The 20,262-nt window shown below is 47.2% G+C and overlaps 1 long non-coding RNA gene across 1 annotated transcript; it reads right to left on the bottom strand.

Annotated features, from left to right (window-relative positions):
- Nucleotides 1-6,967: 6,967 nt before the first annotated feature.
- LOC306662393 lies at nt 6,968-13,681 on the bottom strand. Its single transcript, XR_013764107.1, has 3 exons — nt 13,288-13,681; nt 10,648-11,352; nt 6,968-7,204 (listed from the first exon to the last, which is right to left on the bottom strand). It is a non-coding gene; the product is annotated as an uncharacterized lncRNA (long non-coding RNA).
- Between the last annotated feature and the right edge of the window lie 6,581 nt (nt 13,682-20,262).

Here is a 20,262-nt window from a genome sequence, read left to right on the forward strand (position 1 = left end):
GACAAGAGGTTGTGCACCTAATTCAACACTCTCATCTCTACCGAAACCACATCGGGAAAGACCACCATTGGACCATCAGTGAAGTCACTGCAGGAGGGATCGAGTAATGGCTCAGTCTTTGGCGCCCTTCTATCTGCAGCATGTCAAAGTAGCCTACGGAAGAGTGGCCCATGCCTAGGCTGGGGTTGTGCACTATATCTTAGCTATAGTCCCACCATCAGATTCTCTACGAACACACCCTTCTGTCCCCAGGGGAAACAGACCAGAGTCCAAGGCCAAATCACTAGAATTCCTAGTGAGAAAGGAAGATTGAACTAGGTGCAGTGGTGCATGCCTATAATCTAAGTGGCTCCTGAGGCTGAGGCAGGAGGATCACAAGTTCAAGGTCAGCCTCAGCAACTTAGTGAGACCATGTCTTAAAAAATAAGAAGGGCTGGGGTTGTATCAGTGGTAAAGTGCCCCTGGATTCCATCCCCAGTACCCTCCCCCAACACATATTAAAAAAAAGAAGGAAAGGAGGATCGATAGCCTGCCCCTCGGGGAGGAAAACAGAGATTCAGTTCCCTGAGCCCGACATTCCACCACTGAGACAGGCATGACAGAGAGGCGGAGGGCAGCTCAGCAATGGAGTCCAGCGGCCTATGGTTCTGAATATCCTGCTGGTCAACCTGACGACCAAGCAGGGCGAGGACCAGAGGCCTTTATTCCTGCTTCTTTTGATTCATTCGTTAATTTATCCACTCATCTGCCTATCAGGCACTAGTTTAAAAAATGGACAAGAGAACTTTTTGGTTCCTCTCAAACCATTTAGACACAGGTAGGAGCCTCCTTTGGCCAAGGCAAGGTGTATCCTCAAGATCTCTGTTGGAAAGTGACTACGAGTAGCCTGTGGTCATGGATTCAGCATTCCGATGGCTGACTGTACATTGGGGCATGTGCTGGGAAGGCTCCAAGGGCTTGGGAGCTATAGCCTTCGCTCTGTGTTAGAGAGAGACAGACACACACATACACTGCCATTTATTCCAATGCTTTAACAATAGCCCTTATCTGGTGCAAAATTACTTTATAGAAATACCTGTTTATGTGTTTTATTAATTTTTAATTGCATTATTTGCTGATTGTTGAGTTTTCCAGTCTTTATATATTTTGTAAACAAGTATGTGTATTGAAAATGTTAATAATATTTTATTATTAATGTTAATAATAAAAACGGAAAAAAGAAAAATATTTTATGAATATTAATTTGCTTAATCGTCATAGCAACTTCCTAAGTAGATGTCATATCACTTTTTTTTACCTTATGGGACATACAAAAGTTTAGAAACACAACCAAGTTGAAAGAGCAGCGTGCTCTTTCTCCATACCCCTCATACAGTGAAGGAGAACCAGAAAGGCCGTAAGGTACTTTCACACCAGGAGACGACCCTCAGACCAGCAAACAGCGCCCAGCAGGGAGGGGCAGGGTCTGAGGAAGGAGATTGAGGAGAGGCACACTTGATGGGAAGAGGAAGGGTCCCCCAAGCAAGCAGGAGGACTCCTGGGATGAGGAGTCCCAGCCAAGAGAGCGTCCCCACCTCCGCATTGCTTGAAGTCAACCCGGTCTAGGATGGAAACTTCCAAGACTCCATTTTCCAGCTTGCCCTCCCAGCACCAGGCTCTCAGAGAAATCTAGGGATCCATTTGTAAAGCAGAATCTTGTGGTCTGAAGAACATCTTCCAGATATTTGCTTAAAAGCCCATAACTCAGGGGTTGATCAAGAACCTCTGAATGCCATGTACCTCATAACTGCCAAAGTGTACATGCTGACCCACTGTCGCCCAGGCACCGACCCCAGCCTTGGATGAAGACAAGGGCCTCTTTCTTGCTTTCCTGACCCACAGGATCAGTGACCCTTCCATACCTGGACCAGAGAAAACCACAGAGCACTAGCAAAGATTCATGGGCAGGCGGATGGCCTTCTGAGAGGTGTTCTGCCTCCATGTCTCACCCACCACAGTCTTGGCCTAAGTGAAATGCTCATGTGTGTAGGGAAAGCTGGTCTTGTGGTGGTCAGGTCAGGGACTGTGGACACCCAGAGGGCAGATGGCCAATATGCCACACACGGATATAGACCACTCCAAACAGTCACACGATCAGTTGCCCTGGCTGGGAAGCTCTGGCCTCAGCAAACCAATCTGGTTTTGTGAAGTGAGGTGCTGAGGGGAGAACAGGAAGCAACAGGGAACTGCAAACAGCTGAAGCCCAGCCTGCCTCCAAGGTAAGGCTCAGGGATCAAGGGCACCCATCAGAGCTGACAGCCATAAATACCCAGGTATCAAAGGAGGTTCAGCCCCGGGTTAATCACCCACCATAAAGGCAACCGCACAGAGGAGGGGCTGAGGGGAGTCTCCTCAAAAGGGAGCTGCCCCAAGGCCAGCCTTGCCCAGCCCTGTCCCCACCTGCTAGAGTAGAGGGAAGCAGTGACTCCTAACTGTCTAAAATCTGGCTGCACCCCAACAAGTCGCACCTGTCAATTTCCTCCTCTGATATTAAGGGGTGGGTCTAAACAGCCTCCAGTGTTCCCACCCCACCACCAACATCAACACAAGTTTTATGAGTTTGTGTAGCATTCAGAGATTCCAGGGAATTTGACTTTGGTCATCTGAAAACAATTTTTCAGGAGGTGGAAGCAACTGGTGACAAGCAGGTGGTTTTTGAGCAGGTGTTTTTGTACGTACATGGACATATGAATACAAAGGACATGTGGGACAGAGACCGTCACAGGCCACCCCCACCCTACAACCTTGGCCTACGGCACACATCCCCTCTTCCTCACTCTACAGGTGCACACGCGCCCTCACTCCCCCTCTCACATGCTGCCCCCACACACACTCCAAGGTGCCACCTCACATGCCCATGTCACACAGGAGCACACATATCACCCCTCCCCTCACCTCCCGTCCCAGCCTCAAAGACGCCATCTTCCTATGCCATCGCACGTGCACCCACACACACAGTCATATAGAACACGCGTGTCCAGACTCAGATCCACCCCATGGCTCTGGACACTTGATCACAAGTGACTGACACCCAATCAATGAGGCTTCAGCATAAAATTTATCTATTTGCTCTTACAATTGGAAAGTTCAGGGATGCATATGACCTGCAGCCTAGCCAGATGAGGGGCCGGTCATCAGGACCCCATCTTTCTCAGCTTCTCTGAGCTGTGTTCCTACATGTTGGCCTCCTTTTCAGGCAGGCTACCTGCATGCTGCAGGGGGATGCTCACCAAGGAAGCAACTCATTTCCTATGCTTCCAGCTGAAGTTCCAAGGCCCACTGTCCTTGGGCTGACAGGTCACATGCTCATCTCTAAACCAACCCTGCACCAGGGGAATCCTAGACTGCTGTCATTTTAACCAGACTAGATCCTGTGCCAGGCCCCTGAGGAAGGGTGTTCATTCCCACCCAAACTATATAAAAGGCAAAAAGGGTGATTCACCAAAAGAGGGGGAGAGATGCTGGACAGGACAGGCAAAAACAACAGATGTTCACTTTATACACTAACCCAAATGTACACAAATGAAGACGTGGAAACCCAGAGAGTTGCAGGGGCATAAAGATATTCGTGTACACATTGAACCCTTGTATAAATATAAATAGTAGCTGGCATTAGTCTACCTTCTGTGCCTTACCAACACAATATTGATTTCAGATAAATAAAGGATTAAGACATAAGCTATAGGACTTTGGAGAAAGGGGAGAGCCCTTGAGAAAACTAAGCTAAGAAAAGTTAGGTATAAATGGAAAGATCTGGAAATGTGATGAGCCTCTGGACCAGCTCAGGATTACTAGGGCAGAGTGGAAAGACTGGTAGAGAGGAAGTAGGATGAAGAGTTTCTAAGGCCAGATAGTTTATTCTGTAGGTCACAGGGGCCAGAGAAGGGGTGGGGCAGGGGGGTCACACGACTAAAGCAGAGCTGTAGGAATGCTAAGCTGCTGGGACACGTAGGTTGGATGATAGGGGCAAAAATTGGAAACAGGAAGCCAGGCCCAGTGGTGTAAACCTGTAATTCCAGCTACTACGGAGGAAGACTGCAAGCCTGCGGCCAGCCTGGGCAAGTTAGTGAGACCCCACATCAAAATAAAACAAAAAGGGCCAGGGATGTAGTCCAACGGCAGAGCACCTTGTTTAGTATGCTTGAGGCCCCAGTTCAATCCTCAATATCAAGGGGGAAAAAACAAACAAACCTGGAAGCAGGAGTGAAGCAGATCAGAGAGCTCCCAACCAGAAGACCCTTCCCATAATTAAGGAGAACCCCCACACACACCATATTTGTAACATATAAGTTCCTCTTCTTGTCAGAAAGCTTTATAACAGAATATCAGCAAAAATTTCTACCAAAAAACTCAATGTGGGATAGGGCTTCCTATTTCTTGCAAGGACTAAGTCACTCTCTTGCAGAACTAAATTTGGCTGCAGACTTGATGATGTCACTTCCGCTTCTGTTGTAAAACCTCTGACTAATCTAAAAAATGGTACAAAAAGCCCTGTAAACTCAATAAAAAATATATACATATATATACTTTCATGTAGACTCCTACCAAGATTGTAAACCTCGAAGTCCCTCCTCCCTACCTTGGGTATCAAGTTCCAAGAATTTCCACACTTGAGGTCCAGAGAATGTTTTAGGCCATAGCCCCTCTGGACCCTGCAGGTCATAAATCTGCTTCCTGAAAATTCCTCAGGTGTCCAGCCACTCTGTCCTACATGAGGAGAATAGAAAGATTCTCTTGCAGAATGCATGGGGGAGGGACTGTGGCATGGTAGAGCAATAAGCTGGGAAGAAAGGGAGGGAATCTTGCTAAAACCAACAGGTGTGGCAGTTGACAGCATAGGCGTGAGTCCTGGAGTGCTTCCTCCTGAACCCTAGCCCCTTCTGCTCCAGCCAGGCTGCTGCATGAACTTGCCATGAGCCCCTGGGCTTAACTCCACCATTGTGTTCATCCCAGCAGACCACAGCTCCTTGGGGACAGGACAGGGCTGTTTCCTCCAGTGACTGTTCCTGTCTCTGGGCCAGCCTGTCTAGGAGGGCACTGGCCAAGAGCAGATAGATGCTGGGAGTCATTGTGTAGGCCTCCCCTGAACCCACAGTCCACTCTGGCCTCCTTAACTTTGTTCCACTCACACCACCTCTCACTCCAGCGACAGCACAGTGGTGCTGACCTAAACCCTGGGCGTGAAGTCTGTGGCCCTGGGTGGCAGTGCGGGCCAGCCCACGTTCTCCCCTGCCAATCATGCCATGCTGGAGAACAGTGATTTTTTTTCTCAGGTGCTGGGGATGGTCAAACTCAGGGCCTCACACATGAGCTTTACCCCAGCCCCCAGGCTCCTGTTTAATTCTTTGGGACTGATTTGGACAAATTAGAACTGATATGAGGAGACACCTAGGACACAGAAGAGAATGGAAACCATATTCCAGCAAGACAGTGGTGGGAGCTGGGAACTCAAGTCCTGAGTAGAGGTTCCTGACTCGTGGAAGCTAAGGACTGCCTGGAGGAAGGGACATTCACCTGAGTGCCAAAAGGTACAACTAGAAGCAACAGGAAGTACTCCCCCAGAGAGAGACTTTTGCTCACTGTAAGCAAAGACTTCCCAAAAGTTGGAACTCTATGAAAGTGGCCCAGCACCAACTGAGAAGCCATGAGGAAGGACACAAGCAGAAGGTCAAGAGGGTTGATCCCAGAAGGGTTGTCAGAGCCACGTCCTGAGGGCCTACCATACCCACTGAACATTCTAGTGATTTAAACTCATAAAGACCCTGACAGGTGAAGATGCACAGTGTCAAGTTTGGACATCGTGAAGGGGAGGACAGGGACCTGGGCCTGGCAGACTCCTCTCTGGGGGAACTGCCCAAGCCTGTTCTTACATGTTCTACTGCTGTGCAGCCACGTGCGACCAAAACCCAAAGGGCAGTGAGAGCGATCTGAAGGGGTTTGTGGTGTGTGGGGTGTCTTTGGTTTTGTTTTTTGAGATAGGGTCTCACTAAGTTGCTGAGGCTGGCCTTGAACTTGCAAGTCTCCTGCCTCAGCCTCCAGAGTCACTGGGATTACAGGTGTGCACCACCAAGCCTGTCTGCAATCTGAAGAATTTGGGGGCCACTTCCTAACTGTATGAAGTCTAGCAAGTTACTTAGCCTCTCTGAGATTCTTTCTCATCAGCTGAAATATGGGTAGCCACTGCCTCAGAGGACGGGTAGGAACCAGAGGTGAAGGATGGTGCCTGACAGTGGGTTCCATCCACTCGGCTCTTCTCTGCTTGCCCCCTCCTTTGCTGCAGCCTTCTGTGCAGGTCCCCATCCCAGCATGATCTCAGGACCACCCCATGCGACCTGTGTTCACACCTGCTTTCACACATTTTCTTGGTGAGGATTTTAAGACTTTGTGTTCCCCTCCATGAAACAGCCTCCTGGCAGGATAGACCAGTGTCCCATGCGTCATCTGGGTATCCTCTGCAGTGCCTGCCCAGGCTATTGCAGATGAAGAAAGCACTGGCTTTCAGGGAGAAGAAAGCACTGGCTCAGAGGATTAAGGATATCTAGAAAGAAGTGGCAATTGGGACCATCAGGAGGAGTCTACAGGATAGTAATAGATAATATACAAACACCTGCCACCATGCAAAACAGATGCTTGCAAATTCAGTTCCTAGGGAACTAGTCATGCAAACAGTGCCCTGCCTACTGACACCAAGTCCCTTCCCAAACTGTCAGCCCAGGACTCCTTTCTCTGTTCGTAATGCCAGTGGTGGTAGTAGTAGTAGTGACGGGGGCAGAAATCATGACAGTGATAACACTGGTTCTCATTTATTGGGTTCCTACTGTCACTGAGTGATGGAGGACGGGGTGGGGGTTGAGGGTCTGAGGAGGTCAACTCAGGATGACAGAATCCTTGACATACATGACAGAATAGAATTTCAGCACACATCAGATATTGAGGCACAGAGATTTATTTAGGAAAACAAGGAGTACACATTCTGGAGAGAATTAGGGTTATCCCAAGAATGAGATGCATTTTGGGGTATCTTGGAAGGAAACTTGGTGAGAGGTGGACTTGGAAAGGTATGTAGGGATGACCTCAGCCTGCTGATCACAAGACAGTGTATGATGGTCCGGGAGTTCTCAGGATCCTTCAGTTGACGTCTTCTCCATTATCTGATCAATAGATACTGTTGGGAAAATACCCTATATTATAGATTTTGTATCTCCCTTTGCTCAATTGATTTTAAAAATATGTGTAGTGGTGGGTTAATTAATAATACACCAGGCAATTTTCATGAGTAAATTTTCAGTAACTTTAAGGTTGTGAGTGAAAATTTGTAGATTTCTCAGAGATTTGGGAGTGACAGGCCTGGGAGAAAGAATAGGCTTGGGGAGGAAAGACATGAGGAACTTAGCAGAAGACTTTTCTTTTTTTTCTTTTTTTTTTTTTTTTTTTTTTTTTTTTTTTTTTTTGGTGCTGGGGATCAAACCCCGAGCCTTATACATCCTAGGCAAGTGCTCTACCACTAAGCTATACCCAAGCTCAGCACAGGGCTTTCAGATAAAAGTTACAGTCCCCTGTACTTCCTTTTGTCTCCTTTCTACCTATCTCTCATTTCTTACATCACTACTATCAAAGTATCATATCTCTTTCTTATTTATCCCCCCCACCTCTGTGGTACTGGGGATTGAACCCAGGGGCACCCTACCACTGAGCTACATACCCAGCCCTTTTTCAATTTTTTTTTTTTTTTTTTTTTTTTTACTTTGAGACAGGGTGTCCCTTAAGTTGCCCAGGTTGGCCTCTAACACGCAATCCTCCTGCTTCAGCCTCCCAAGTGGCTGGAATTACAGGGGTGAGCCCATGCTCCAAGCCTCAAAGTGTCATATCTCTTACATGTAATATTTCATCCTAAAACAACCCTCAAGGAAGGTAACTTTATTCCCATTTTGCTGATAAGGAAACTAAAACTCTAAGTCCTTTAGTTAGTGTGACAGAATCAGGACTTAAACTCAAGCCTGGTGTAATTCCAAAGCCTGAGCATGCTCTTTTCAATTACACTGTTTTATAGACTCAGGGTCCAATTGTATACATTATGAAAAGCAATACTAATGATAACCTGAGAAAAACTGATCCAAAAACATTTTCTTATTTTACTTAGCAATTCAAAAAATATAGATTATATGTATTCATTCACTTAATATCTTTTGAGCCTCTAAATCACCTCTCCTTTATTAGCCATTCTGGCAGGCCTCGGGGACTTCTGAAAGCCACAGTGGAAATCTCCTTGAGGGCAGGGGCCTTGACTATTTTGTTGACTGCATATCTAAAGCATTAGAAAAGCACCTAGCGGCACTCCACAAATACATGGTGAATGAATTCACAGATGACTGGCTGGGCCTGCTCCATCGCGAGTGTGTCTAAAAGAGGTAACACGAGACCCGGAGAGACCCACAGAGACAAACAGAACGCAGCTCAAGTCAGGACAGTTGCTACCCATTCACCAACCTCCATCCCAGATTCCCTGCTATCAAAGGACTGAGATAACGCCAAACCTAGAGCTGTGACGTATTCCCAGATTTCAGGGAAAATCTGTTGACTTGAATGATGGGATTGGGCTGGGCCAGCCCAGGCCAGTGTGGCCTCAGGGACATGTTAGGCATGCTCCCATGGCAACTCAACTCTCTACAAAGTTTCTACATTCCGGACAGAACTGTGGACTGTGGCCATCTGTTCCCCTAGGCCACACCCGACCCCTCTCCCTCCTTCCCTGTCTGGTTTCCCAGGTGACCATCCAGAGAATACTGGAGGGAAAGCCCCACCAAGGAGAAGGCCCTTCCCCACCCAGACACGTGTTCCTTCCTCACAAGCTTTAGCAGTCCTCCTAGACCCATGGGCCCAGGGTGCTCCTGTCTCCCACATCCAGCCACAGGAACCCCCACCTGCTGCTCCCCCATAACCTGACCCTATTGCATTTGGCCATCAGCTCCCCCACCAACTCTCCACCTATGCAGTTTATAGGCCCAGAGACCCTCCTCCTCTCTGCCTCTCCAGCCTGGCTGTCCTCCTTCAGGAAGCCCTCCCAGACTGCCCTCGCAGCCTTCCTCCTCTAGCACTCATTCTGGAACCTCCAACTGAGCGTCCCCAACTCTGGCAGGATCTCCCAGATCTGGATGTGGGTCCACTCACCCCCAATGACCTAGGAGTCCACTTAAGGAGGTAATCATAGCTTTTAATCCTTACAGAAACAATGAAATAAGTATTACCTGCATTTTAGAGCTAAGGAAGCTGAGCCTGGTGGTTAAAAACATAGCTTGCAGGGGTGGGAATGTAGAGCATTTGCTTAGCATGCACAAGGCCCTGGGTTGGATCCTCAGTACCACAAAATTTAAATTAAATTAAATAAATAAAACACAGCTTGTGCTAGCACTGGACTTTGTCTGCCCTTCCTTACACCTCCCTGTCCCTGTCCTTCAGAACTGGCACCATATGCAAGACACACCTTGCACCCTCGGCTCTTTATAACACCATTAAATCCTCACAAAACTATGAGGGAAGTACAAAACAGCCTCATTTTACAGATGAGGATACGGAAGCTCAGAAACTTTCCGTACATTTCCTAAGGTGACAGAGCACATAAGTGCGGAGGTACTTCAACCCAATTCTCTGGCTCTAGGGGAAGACAAGTCAAGTTTCCCAGCCCTTGGGTTTACCCAGAGACAAACTGAGCAATTCAGGAGGCAGGAATGCAGACTCTCCAGCCCAGCATGGGAGGGCACAGACTTTGACTGAGCAGCCAGCGCCTCTGATAAATGGACATGCCTTCCACAGGTCTGCAGGCGCTGCCTGGCTAATCTGGGGAGGCCCAGGAGCCCCAGGACAAGTGAGCAGGTCCCGGGGCCCTCCCCACTCATCCCTGAGTTGTCACACCCTCAAGTCCTTTCACTTCTGCAAATGCCACCCAGCACCCCAAAGTCCTCTAGGATTTGTGATTACAACCAAAAAGTGTTTTAAGATTTTAAAGTCAAATTAAGATAAATATCTATTTTTGTTTTGAGAATTGTCTTTAAAAATTCCCACATTAATTGAGAATAGCAGGAAAATATACCTTTTTACATTCTAGTCTCAATGCAGTCTCTAAATTGATGGGTGACATTGAACAAGTCACTTCTCTGACTTATAACTGCCTCATCTGTTTAATGAAGGGGAGGGACCATTTACTTCTAAAATTATTTATTATTATGTTTTGAAATTATTGAAATTAATTTGGTTTTAGAACTTTGAATTACCCAAAGTCTTTGCAATGTAGGGAGAAAAGCATTAAACTTGACACCATGTTTGATGTGGGCTCTCAGCTTATGTTCTCTCCTAGATGAAGTAAATGGAATAATGAAAAGATGTTCTTAGCCAGGCGCGGTGGCTCACGCCTGTAATCCCAGCAGCTCAGGAGGCTGAGGCAAGAGGATCACAAGTTCAAAGCCAGCCTCAGCAACTGAGTGAGGCCCTAAGCAACTTAGCAAGACCCTGCCTCTAAATAAAATACAAGAAAGGGCTGGGAATGTGGCTAAGCACCTTTGGTTCAATCCTTGGTACCAAAAAAAAGAAAAGAAAAGAAAAAATGTTCTTTACACTCTTTTCCAAAAGCTCCCCCTTCCTTCTTCTGTCCTCCATCTCCTTCCCCTCAGTTAAAAGGCTCCTGGGATGAAGCAGGCTCAGCTCCACCGTTCCTTAGTTCCCTTCTGCTGCAGTAACAGCCAATGACCATACCAGCATCTTCTCCCCCAAAGAGCAAAAGGCTGGACTGAAGGAAGGACTTACTAACCCACGGAGTACTAGGAGCAAAAATGAGTGATCAGGGAAGGGAGGGGTCCCCTCTGGAAAGGAGCTGGCTAGGCCTCTCCTCCCTGAGCCCTACAGTGTCAGGTCTGCCCAGAAGCCAAGCAACAGATGAGACTGGAGGTGGTAGACCTCCATGGGACAAGGCCAGATGATGAAAGGCATAACTTCCAGGAGAGGAGGTGCTAAGCAGATATTTTTAAATGGAGTCTCAACGGTTTGAATTCCTAGAAAAGACTGAGCAAACCAGGCCAAGCCAGGTCAGGCAGGCCAGGCCAGGAAGAATGTGCCAGGGCGGTTTGTGTGCACAGCCTCATGGAAGCCATAAAACTTATCTCCCACCCACTCACCTCCAGAAGCCAGGATAGCTATCTCTGGGTTCCAGGAGATCCAGCTGAGTCAGCACTGGGAGTTGCGGGGTACTGTGGGCCCTGCAGCATACTTGAATCACTCCATGATGGACACTCCATCCAGAAGTGAAATGGGAGCAAAAGGGACCTTTTTGGCAAAGGTGGGGATGAACAGACAGTCAGAATGATTGATCCACACAAAGGCTAAGCGCCTCAGATTCTTATCAGCCAGCCCCAAGCCGGAAATGTTCCTCCCAGGGAAGTCAGGTGCAGGAATTGGGCAGCACTGACTCCTCAATTATCCCTTTGTCACTGAGTTCTAGGGTTTATTCACAGTTCTTAATGGGCTCTCTCTTTTCCATCATTAAATACCTCTTTAGCTTTTAAAAAAAACTGCCGGTTGAGTGGGTCATAGCAGTGCACACCTGTAATCCCAGCCGCTGGGGAGGCTAAGGCAGGAGGATGAGTTCAGAGCCAGCCTTAGCAATTTAGCAAGGGCCTAAGCAACTCAGTGAGACCTGTCTCTAAATAAAATACAAAAAATGAAGGGCTGGGGATGTGGCTCAGTGGTTATGTGCCCCTGGGTTCAATCCCCAGTATTGAAACAAAACAAAACACAAACACTGCAGTTGAATGGCCCTCTATCTTGGAGGACAAGGGGGGATAGGTCCCAGTTCCAGTGCTGTGGTCCTCACCTCTCCACCCACCCCTTTTCTCCGAGCTGGGCCCTGGGTGGAGAGGAAAGAGAAAAAGAAGGCACTGTCCCCTTGTTCTCTGTGTTCCTGAGAAATTCCCCACCCCTCTGCCAAGCAGCCTGCTCCTCCTCGAGGGCAGGTGAGACCTGGCAGCTGCCCTGGAGCTTGCTAATACGAAGCAGCCCCTCTGCAGGGGGCAGAGATGATGTCACCACCTGCTCTGAGCCTCCCAGACACGTACACATTCTCCCTCTGCCTGGCCTGTGAGTCCCTTTCCTCCCTCACCTCCCCCACTGCTCCAAGATGTCCTCTCCAGCCACCTGCCCAGCCAGGCAGATCTACAAATGCTGCTTTGATCCTGTCACTCCCCAACAGCAAGCTTCCCGCACCTTCTGAATAAAGGTCAGATTTCTCATCTGCCGGCTGAGGCTAAGTCTTCTCCACCTGACGCTAGCTCCCCGCCTCCCCAGAGCTGTGTCCTTCCCTGCAGTGGCTCCTCCTCCTCACCTGTACCCGCTGAAACCTTACCCTTCCCGCGGGCCCTGGCTCCAGCGCACCTCATTCATTCCCCAAACATTTACTGAATGAAAGTCACACAGCCGGCACCTCCCCCATGAATCCTGCTTCAGTCACTTCTGCAGAAAGTGACCGCTCCCACAGAGACCCCAAATACTGGCCTTTGTCACACCCCTGGGCTGGGTTACACTTTCCTGTGGGCTTGTCTGAGTTCCCCTCCCTGTGTGTAAACCTGATCCATACACTGAACCTGGAGACTGTTAGTGAGATATTCTTTCATATTTGACCCTCACAATGACCTTAAGAGTTCAGTATTATTATCCTTATTTACAGATAAGGAAACCAAGACTCAGAGGAGTAACTTGTGTCGTCAGGGTTCAAAGCAGGGTCCAGGAGTCTGTGTTCCAGGCCCTCCGGTATGAAGGCACCTTCTTCAAAAGCAGGGTCATGTCTTAGAGTGTTCCTTCTTCCCTCAGCACCGAGGTCAAGAACGTTTTTGAGCCAATAAATGAATGAATGAAAAATTATTGAGTCACTTCTAATCAGGTGAGTTCTTCTTTCTACTCTGCTCCCTATCTCCTCTCCCCAGCATTCCTTTTTTTTCCCTATCTTTTACTCTCTCTCACCCTGGACCCCAAGAATGCAGAAGATAAAGGAAGGAAAAAACCTGTTCCTCTCCTCAAGGAAGACTGCTGCTGGCCTCAGGAAATAGGACAGCAAGGTTCCTCCCTTTCTCCCCTCTCCCACACAGTTGGATAAGCCCAGGTGATCCCTGGCTCTCTACAGGACTGAGGTGGGGTGGAGCGGGAGAACAGTAGAGAAAGCCAGAGAACAGAGAGGGGGTGGAAAGGGGCCAAAATCCAGTGACTCACCATCCTTGGGCCTCCCCTCAGGGGGTGGGCAGACTCTTGAAATTCCAGCCCATCCCTGGGAAGACAGTTGGGTGTCAGTAAACTGGACAGGAGGAGGAAGAGCTCTGTTTATCCCAAACTAAATGTAGCCATGGTAACCAAGCCCAGTGCCATTAGGGCTGGGAGCAAAGGTCCAGCCCTGGTGGAGCTGTGAGTACCCTGCCAGCCTGCCACCTGGGCCAGCTGCCCAGGCCATGCCAGCCAGGCCTGCTCTGACCCAGCACCCCCTTGTGGGCAGAGCCGGACCTGAGAGCTGGGGCGGGACAGTCCTGAGGGAGAAGACACCCACTTTATAGACATATGTGTTCTCATCTCTCTTCTGTGTGCCTTCCCAACGGAGACCAGGGACAGACGAACGGAGCGTGAGGAAAGGAGGAGTGGGGAACAGCCAGCTCCTGGGGAGAGGATCAAGTGCAGGTATCAGTCAGGGAAGGCTTCCTGGAGGAGGGCGTCCCCAGCTAGGGAGAAGACAGTAAAGGCTTCAGAAGAGCCCAAAATAATGGGAATGAGACACAGAAGACACTTGCTCCTTCTTCTTGCTAGTCACTGAAATCATGAACTCCTGGTGCCAGGAAGGCTCCCTTTGCCGCCACCACACCCTTAATAATGTCTTCCACCTGTCACTTGTCTCTGCTGCGACCCTGGCCTCCTTCTTGGGATGGAGGAGGTGCTCCCTCTGCTCAGGCCCAGGCCCTCCGCCTGTGCTGAACCCCACTTCTAAGAGCCTGCCCCATCCATGTCTTCTCCCTCCCCACCCACATCCTAGGCCGGATTTTTCTTCTCTACCTATATCCATGCTCAAGACACTTCTTCCTTAAAAAGAAGGAAGGGGCCTGTGTCCCCAACTCGCTACAGCTCTCTTGGTGCCTCTGCAACCAGGATCCCCCAAAGAAGACACGTACTTGTTCTCAATTTTTGCCTCCTCTTACCCATGCCCACCCGGCCACCAGCCTTGGGAATGACTAAGACCATCAATGATTGACTAATAGGCATATGTGGTGGACTCTGGTCAAGTCTTCTCTTCCCTGTCCCTGCAACACTGGACGCCATTGATGACGCCCTCTTTCTTTCTATCTTTCCTTTTTCGGGTGCGTGTGTATGTTGTTGTTGTTGGTACTGGGGATTGAACCCAGGGGCACACTACTCCCAAGCTATATCCCCAGTCATTATTTTGAGTCAGGGTGGAGCTAAGCTGCCCAACCTGCCTCAGCCTCCCGAGTTCCTGAGATTGCAGGTGTGCATCACTGCCCTTGGCTTCCCTCTTTTCTTGAAAGACTATTTTCTTGGTCTCCTGACATCGCTGTCTGAGTTTCTTACCATTTCTCTGGTCACTCCTTCCTAATCTTCTTCATCGAATCCTTTTTTTATGTACCTGGAGCTTAAATTCTTAGTCCTTAAACTTGGTGGGTCATGTATCCCTTTGAGATTCTAAAGCATAATCCCATCCTGCCTGCCTTCTCCGTACAATTCCAGGGGCGCTTGGACTCAGGGATACCCACTCACAGGGCCCAGATTAGGAGGTTCAGCCTTGAAAGCTGGAGTCTGTCTCCACCTCTTCTTCTGGGCAATGCCATCCACCCTTAGGGATGATGGCTTCTAGATCAAAATCCAACTCTCATGGAAGCCATTTTCTTTTCTTTTCTTTTCTTTTTTTTATTTTTTCATTTTTCCCCTGTACCAGGTATTGAACCCAGGATACTTAACCACTGAGCCACATCCCCAGCTCTTTTTTTAATTTTTTATTTAGAGGCAGGATCTCACTAAATTACTGAGGCTGGCCTCAAACTTGAGATCTCCCTGCCTCAGCCTCCCAAGTCCCTGGGATTACAGGCGTGCGCCACTGCCCCCAGTTCCATTTTCAATTTTTCACCCGGAAGTCCCACCAAGGCCTCAAATGCGTAACTTCCATTTTAGTCTGGTTTTTGTTTGTTTGTTTTGTTTTTCTGCTGTGACTAGAAGATCTGACCAGAACAATTTTAGGGGAAGAAAAGTTTTTTTGGAGGCTCACAGTTTCAGAGGTCTCAATCCATAGACAGCAGCCTCCATTCCTTGGGGCTCAAGGTGAGGGTGAACATCATGGCAGAACAGTGTGGCAGAGGGAAGCAGCTCATATGATGATCAGCAAGCAGACAGAAACTCCATTCACCAGATACACAATATAGAGCCCATAGCCACGCCCCCAGTGAAACCTCCTCCAGCCACACCCAACCTCAACTTCGTTACCACTCAGTTAATCCCATCGGGGATCAATTCACTGATCAGGTTAAGGCTATGATCCAATCATTTCTCCTCTGATCCTTCTTGCATTGTCTCACGTGTGAACTTTTGGGGGAACCACATCTAAACCATAATAGGTTCCAAACTGAAATCATTATCTAATGCCACCCTCCAGGTTCCCTGTCTGGGCAACATGACTCCATCTCCAAAGAAAGAAACCAGACATCACCTGCAGTCCTGAGGATGCTACTAGAAGCTGCCTCACAACCTTGTTATGAGGTTAAATAACGTGATACAGGAAAAGCACTAGTCATGCCTGGCCCATCATGGCTGCTTGGTGTGTGCCAGTTACTGTCATTGCTGCTGTATTGCTTTTTCTTTCCCCTTCTGCCCAGACACCAAGTCCTGCCAATTCCATCTTCTGAATGTCCCTCGAGTTCACCTTTTTTGCTGTATTTCTACGGATTCTCTCTTAGTTTAAGTACTTATTATCAGTGGTAGAGGATTGTAAGTTACCTCCACTCTTATCCCTTCAAATCTAAGCCAGCTAGAATCCATTTGCCCAAATGCAATTCTGATCATGACAATTCTTTTTCTTTTTTCTGGTCTGCTACTGGGGATTGAACCCAGGGGCACTTTACCACTAAGCTATATCCCTAGCCCTTCTTATTTTTAATTTTGAGACAGAGTCTCACTAAACTGTTTAGGGCCTAAGTTGCTGAGGCTGGTCTAGAATTTACAATCCTCCTGCCTCAGCCTGCAGAGTCACTGGGATTACAGGTGCACATCACAGTACCCACACCAATCATGACAATTCTTTCGGTTAAGCCTCACTATCTCCAGAGATCTTGAAATAGTGGCCCTGAGCCTTTGGTGCATTCCTACAGAAATTATTATAAGTACAGGCCCAGACTCCAGAGAGTTTTATTCTGCACGTCCGATGTTTACCTGAGCACCTGCATTCCGAATGCACTGCCAGCGCTCCGTTATAAAACAAAGTTGAGAATCAGGGAAGTGCGAACTCTTCGTGGTAGACAAGGCCCTTCTTGACCTGGCCCCCACAGACTTTCCCACTTCACCCACTCCTTCTTCCTTTCTCCACTATTTATTGGTTCCTCATATATTTAACAAATATTTACTGAGCGAGCACTTAATAAGCACAGGTACTGAGAACACAATGATAAGCAAAATAGACACAACCCCTGGCTTATAAAACAGTTGGAAAGAAAGATAGTGACGGAATTTTTAAAAATGCAAAATAAAAAAATGAATTACTGAATTCACTTACAAATACAATGGTATCTATCTTAAAACAAGATTTAAAATGAAAAATAAAAAAAAGTATATCCATGTGAAAAGAAAAGAAAGATACTGACTGAATAATAAACACTAAGGAAAGGTTTAGGGTGTAGATCAGGAGTAGAAGGTTTGCCTAGCATATATGAGGCCCTGGATTTAATCCCCAGAACAACAAAATAAAAATAAATAAATAGGGTGGGGTCAGTGGCACACACCTGTAATCCCAGTGGCTTGGGAGGCTGAGGCAGTAGGATAGCAAGTTCAAAGCCAGCCTCAGCAACTTAGTGAGGCCCTGTATCAAAATAAAAAATAAAAGGGCTGGAGATGTAGCTCAGTCAGTGCTTAAGTGCCCCTGGGTTTAATCCTTGGTACAAAAAAAAAAAAGAAAGAAAGAAAGAAAAATAAATAAATAATTTAAAAAACAACTAATGAAAATGTAAACACAAACTGCTATAAATAATTTTTAATGAAACATGACACTATGAGAGTACATTACAAAGAAAACTGACCTTAAATTGAAGGCATGGGAAACTCCCTAAGGAAGCAATATTTGAACTGAGATAGAAGGACAAGTTCATTGAAAAAGCTGCAGTATGCCAGGTATGGTGGGACACACCTGAAATCCCAGCAGTTTGGGAGGCTGAGGCAGGAGGATCTCAAATTTGAGGCCAGCCTCAGCAACTTAGCAAGGACGTAAGCAACTTAGCAAGACTCTTTCTTGGGCTGGGGATATAGCTCAGTTGGTAGAGTGCCTGCCTTGCAGGCACAAGGCCCTGGGTTCTAATCCCCAGCACCACCCCAAAAAAAAAAAAAAAAGACTCTTTCTTAAAATAAAAAAGGGCTGGGGGGATCTGGCTCAGTAGGTAAGTGTCCCTGGGTTCAGTCCCTAGAACCAAAAAAAAAAAAAAAAAAAAAGGAGGAGGGGGTGGAGGAGAAATAGCTGGGTGCCATGTCTCATACCTGTAATTCCAGAGACTCAGGAGGCTGAGGCAGGAGGATCACAAATTCTAGGCCATCCTTGCAATTTATTGAAACTTGGTTTCAAAATTAAAAAAATAAAAGATCTGGGGATGTGGTTGGGTGGTAAAGTGTCTCTGGGTTTAATCCCCAGTACCAACAGAGAAAAAGAAAGAAAAAAAAATGGTTTGTCAGTTTTTTACAAACATACCCTTATCATGCAACCCAGCAAACCATTCCTGGGCATTTTATCCAAATGAGAACATATATTCACACAGAGAGGAACAGCTTTATTCATAATGACTAAAAATTTGGAACAACACAATTATCCATCTAGTGGTAAATGAATTAAACAAACTGTAATAACTCCCTACAACAGACAATAGGGGGCAATTTTTAAAGCAAGGGGAGGGTGACTACTGACAATTACAACATAGGTGAATCCCAAAACAATGTGTTAAGCTAAGACAGTCAGAGAAAGAAAGCTACACAGCAAATGATCCCATTCATGAGATAATCTGGAAAAGGAAAAACTATAGGGACAGAGAACATAATTCGTGGCAGCCAGAACTGGAGGCAGAGGGTGAGATACCCCTCTGAAGGAGAGTGACAAACACGTCAAGGTGATGAAATGTTCTGTTTTGATCACATAGCGGCCCCACAACTGCATTCATTTGTCACGTCCCATTGAACTGTATGCCTAAAAAGGGCGAATGACCTGTGTGCGGAGTATACCTCAATACATCTAAAATTTTTAAAGCAAGAAGAAGAAGAAGAAGAAGAGGAGGAGGAGGAGGAGGAGGAGGAGGAGGAGGAGGAAACAGATGTGGGATGATCACAGGTTAAAGAGTTATATGGATAAATTTGGGGATAATATCCAGCAATGGCAGGACATACAGATCTGAAACTCAGAAGAGTTTGTATGCTGCTGGATGCCACATCATGTCATAGTGTATTCCGCTTAATCCCTGTGTCTCCCAAGAAAGCTCCTACCTCTTCTGTTTGTGTGTGTGTGTGTATACCAGGGATTGTACGCAGCGCTTAACCACTGAGCAATATTCCCAGTCCTTTTTATGTTTTGTTTTGATACAAGGTCTCCCTAAATTGCTTAGGGCCTCGTTAATTTGCTGAGGCTGACCTTGAACCTATGATTCTCCAGTCTCAGCCTCCCAAGATGCTGGGATTACAGCATGGTGCACCATCATGCCCAGCTGCCTCAGCCTCTTGAGCTGTTGGGATTACAGGCGTGCAACACCGTGCCTGGTGCTACACATTTTTTTTAAATCCCTGCACAAGCATTCCCCCTCCATGAGGTTCTCTGTGACCCCCATTCTTCAGCACCTGGATTGAGATCTTCTTTGGAGCAGCAACTCCATCCTGACTCCTCTTTGCTCTATCCCCAGAGTCTAGACCACACCTGGCGTATCGCAGGAGCCTTACAAATAGTAAATGGATTAAAGAGTTACTCTGTCCTCTGACAGTACCTTGGGCCTTTTCATAGCACCAATCATACTGTATTTTCTTTAGTCAATTATCTCTTCCCTCTAATGATCTCTTTTATTATTGTCTCCCCCAGTTCTCCCTCATCACCGCACTGGGGATTGAACTCAGGGGCACTCTACCACTGAGGTACATCCCCAGCACTTTTCTTTTCTTGTTTTTTTTTTTTTTTTTTTATTTTGAGATAGGGTCTCATCAAATTGCTGAAGCTGACCTTAAACTTGTGATCCTCCTGTCTCAACCTCTCAAACCACTGGAATTACAGGCATGTGCCACCCAGGCCAACCTTTTTATTTTGAGACAGGTGTCATTAAGTTGCCAAGGCAAGACTTGAATTTGCAATTCTCTTCCCTCAGCCACCAGAGTCACTGGGATTTTTTTTTTTTTTTTTTTTTTAATTTTGAAATGGGTTCTCAAAGCTGGCATCCAACTTGAGATCCTGCTCCTTCAGCCTCCTGGGTACCAATGTCCAGCTATTATTGTGTATTTTGTTTGTCTTTGTATTTCCAGCTCACCGTGGAACCGAAACAAATTAAAAGACTTCAACCTCCAGGTTGGTGATTCATCCAGGAAAAGGGGCAGAGGAGTACCCTTGAAAAGCACCTGCCATGCCTGGGCCCTATTGTGCACATTTAATCCCTGCAAGGCAGACAAAACACACTAATTTGGGTACCTGACTTGATCAAGGTCACTCAATGAGTAAACAAGCCAGGCTTCAAACTCAGATGGCTATGCTTTTTTCCCATCCTCTCTTTTCTTAAAGGTCCTAAATTCCATCATCGTCAATGCTTTCAGCCCCCTCTTTTTTTTTTTTTTTTTTTTGCAGTGCTGGGGATTGAACCCAGGGCCTTGATGCTTGCAAGGCAAGCACTCTACCAACTGAGCTATATCCGCAGCCCTTCAGCCCCCTCTTAAATGCCTATTCTGAACCCAAATTCCTCCGATAATCCCTCTTTAACATTC

Source organism: Sciurus vulgaris (genome assembly GCF_902686455.1).
Source record: "Sciurus vulgaris genome assembly, chromosome: 5".
In the NCBI taxonomy this organism is placed as follows: Eukaryota; Metazoa; Chordata; class Mammalia; order Rodentia; family Sciuridae; genus Sciurus; species Sciurus vulgaris.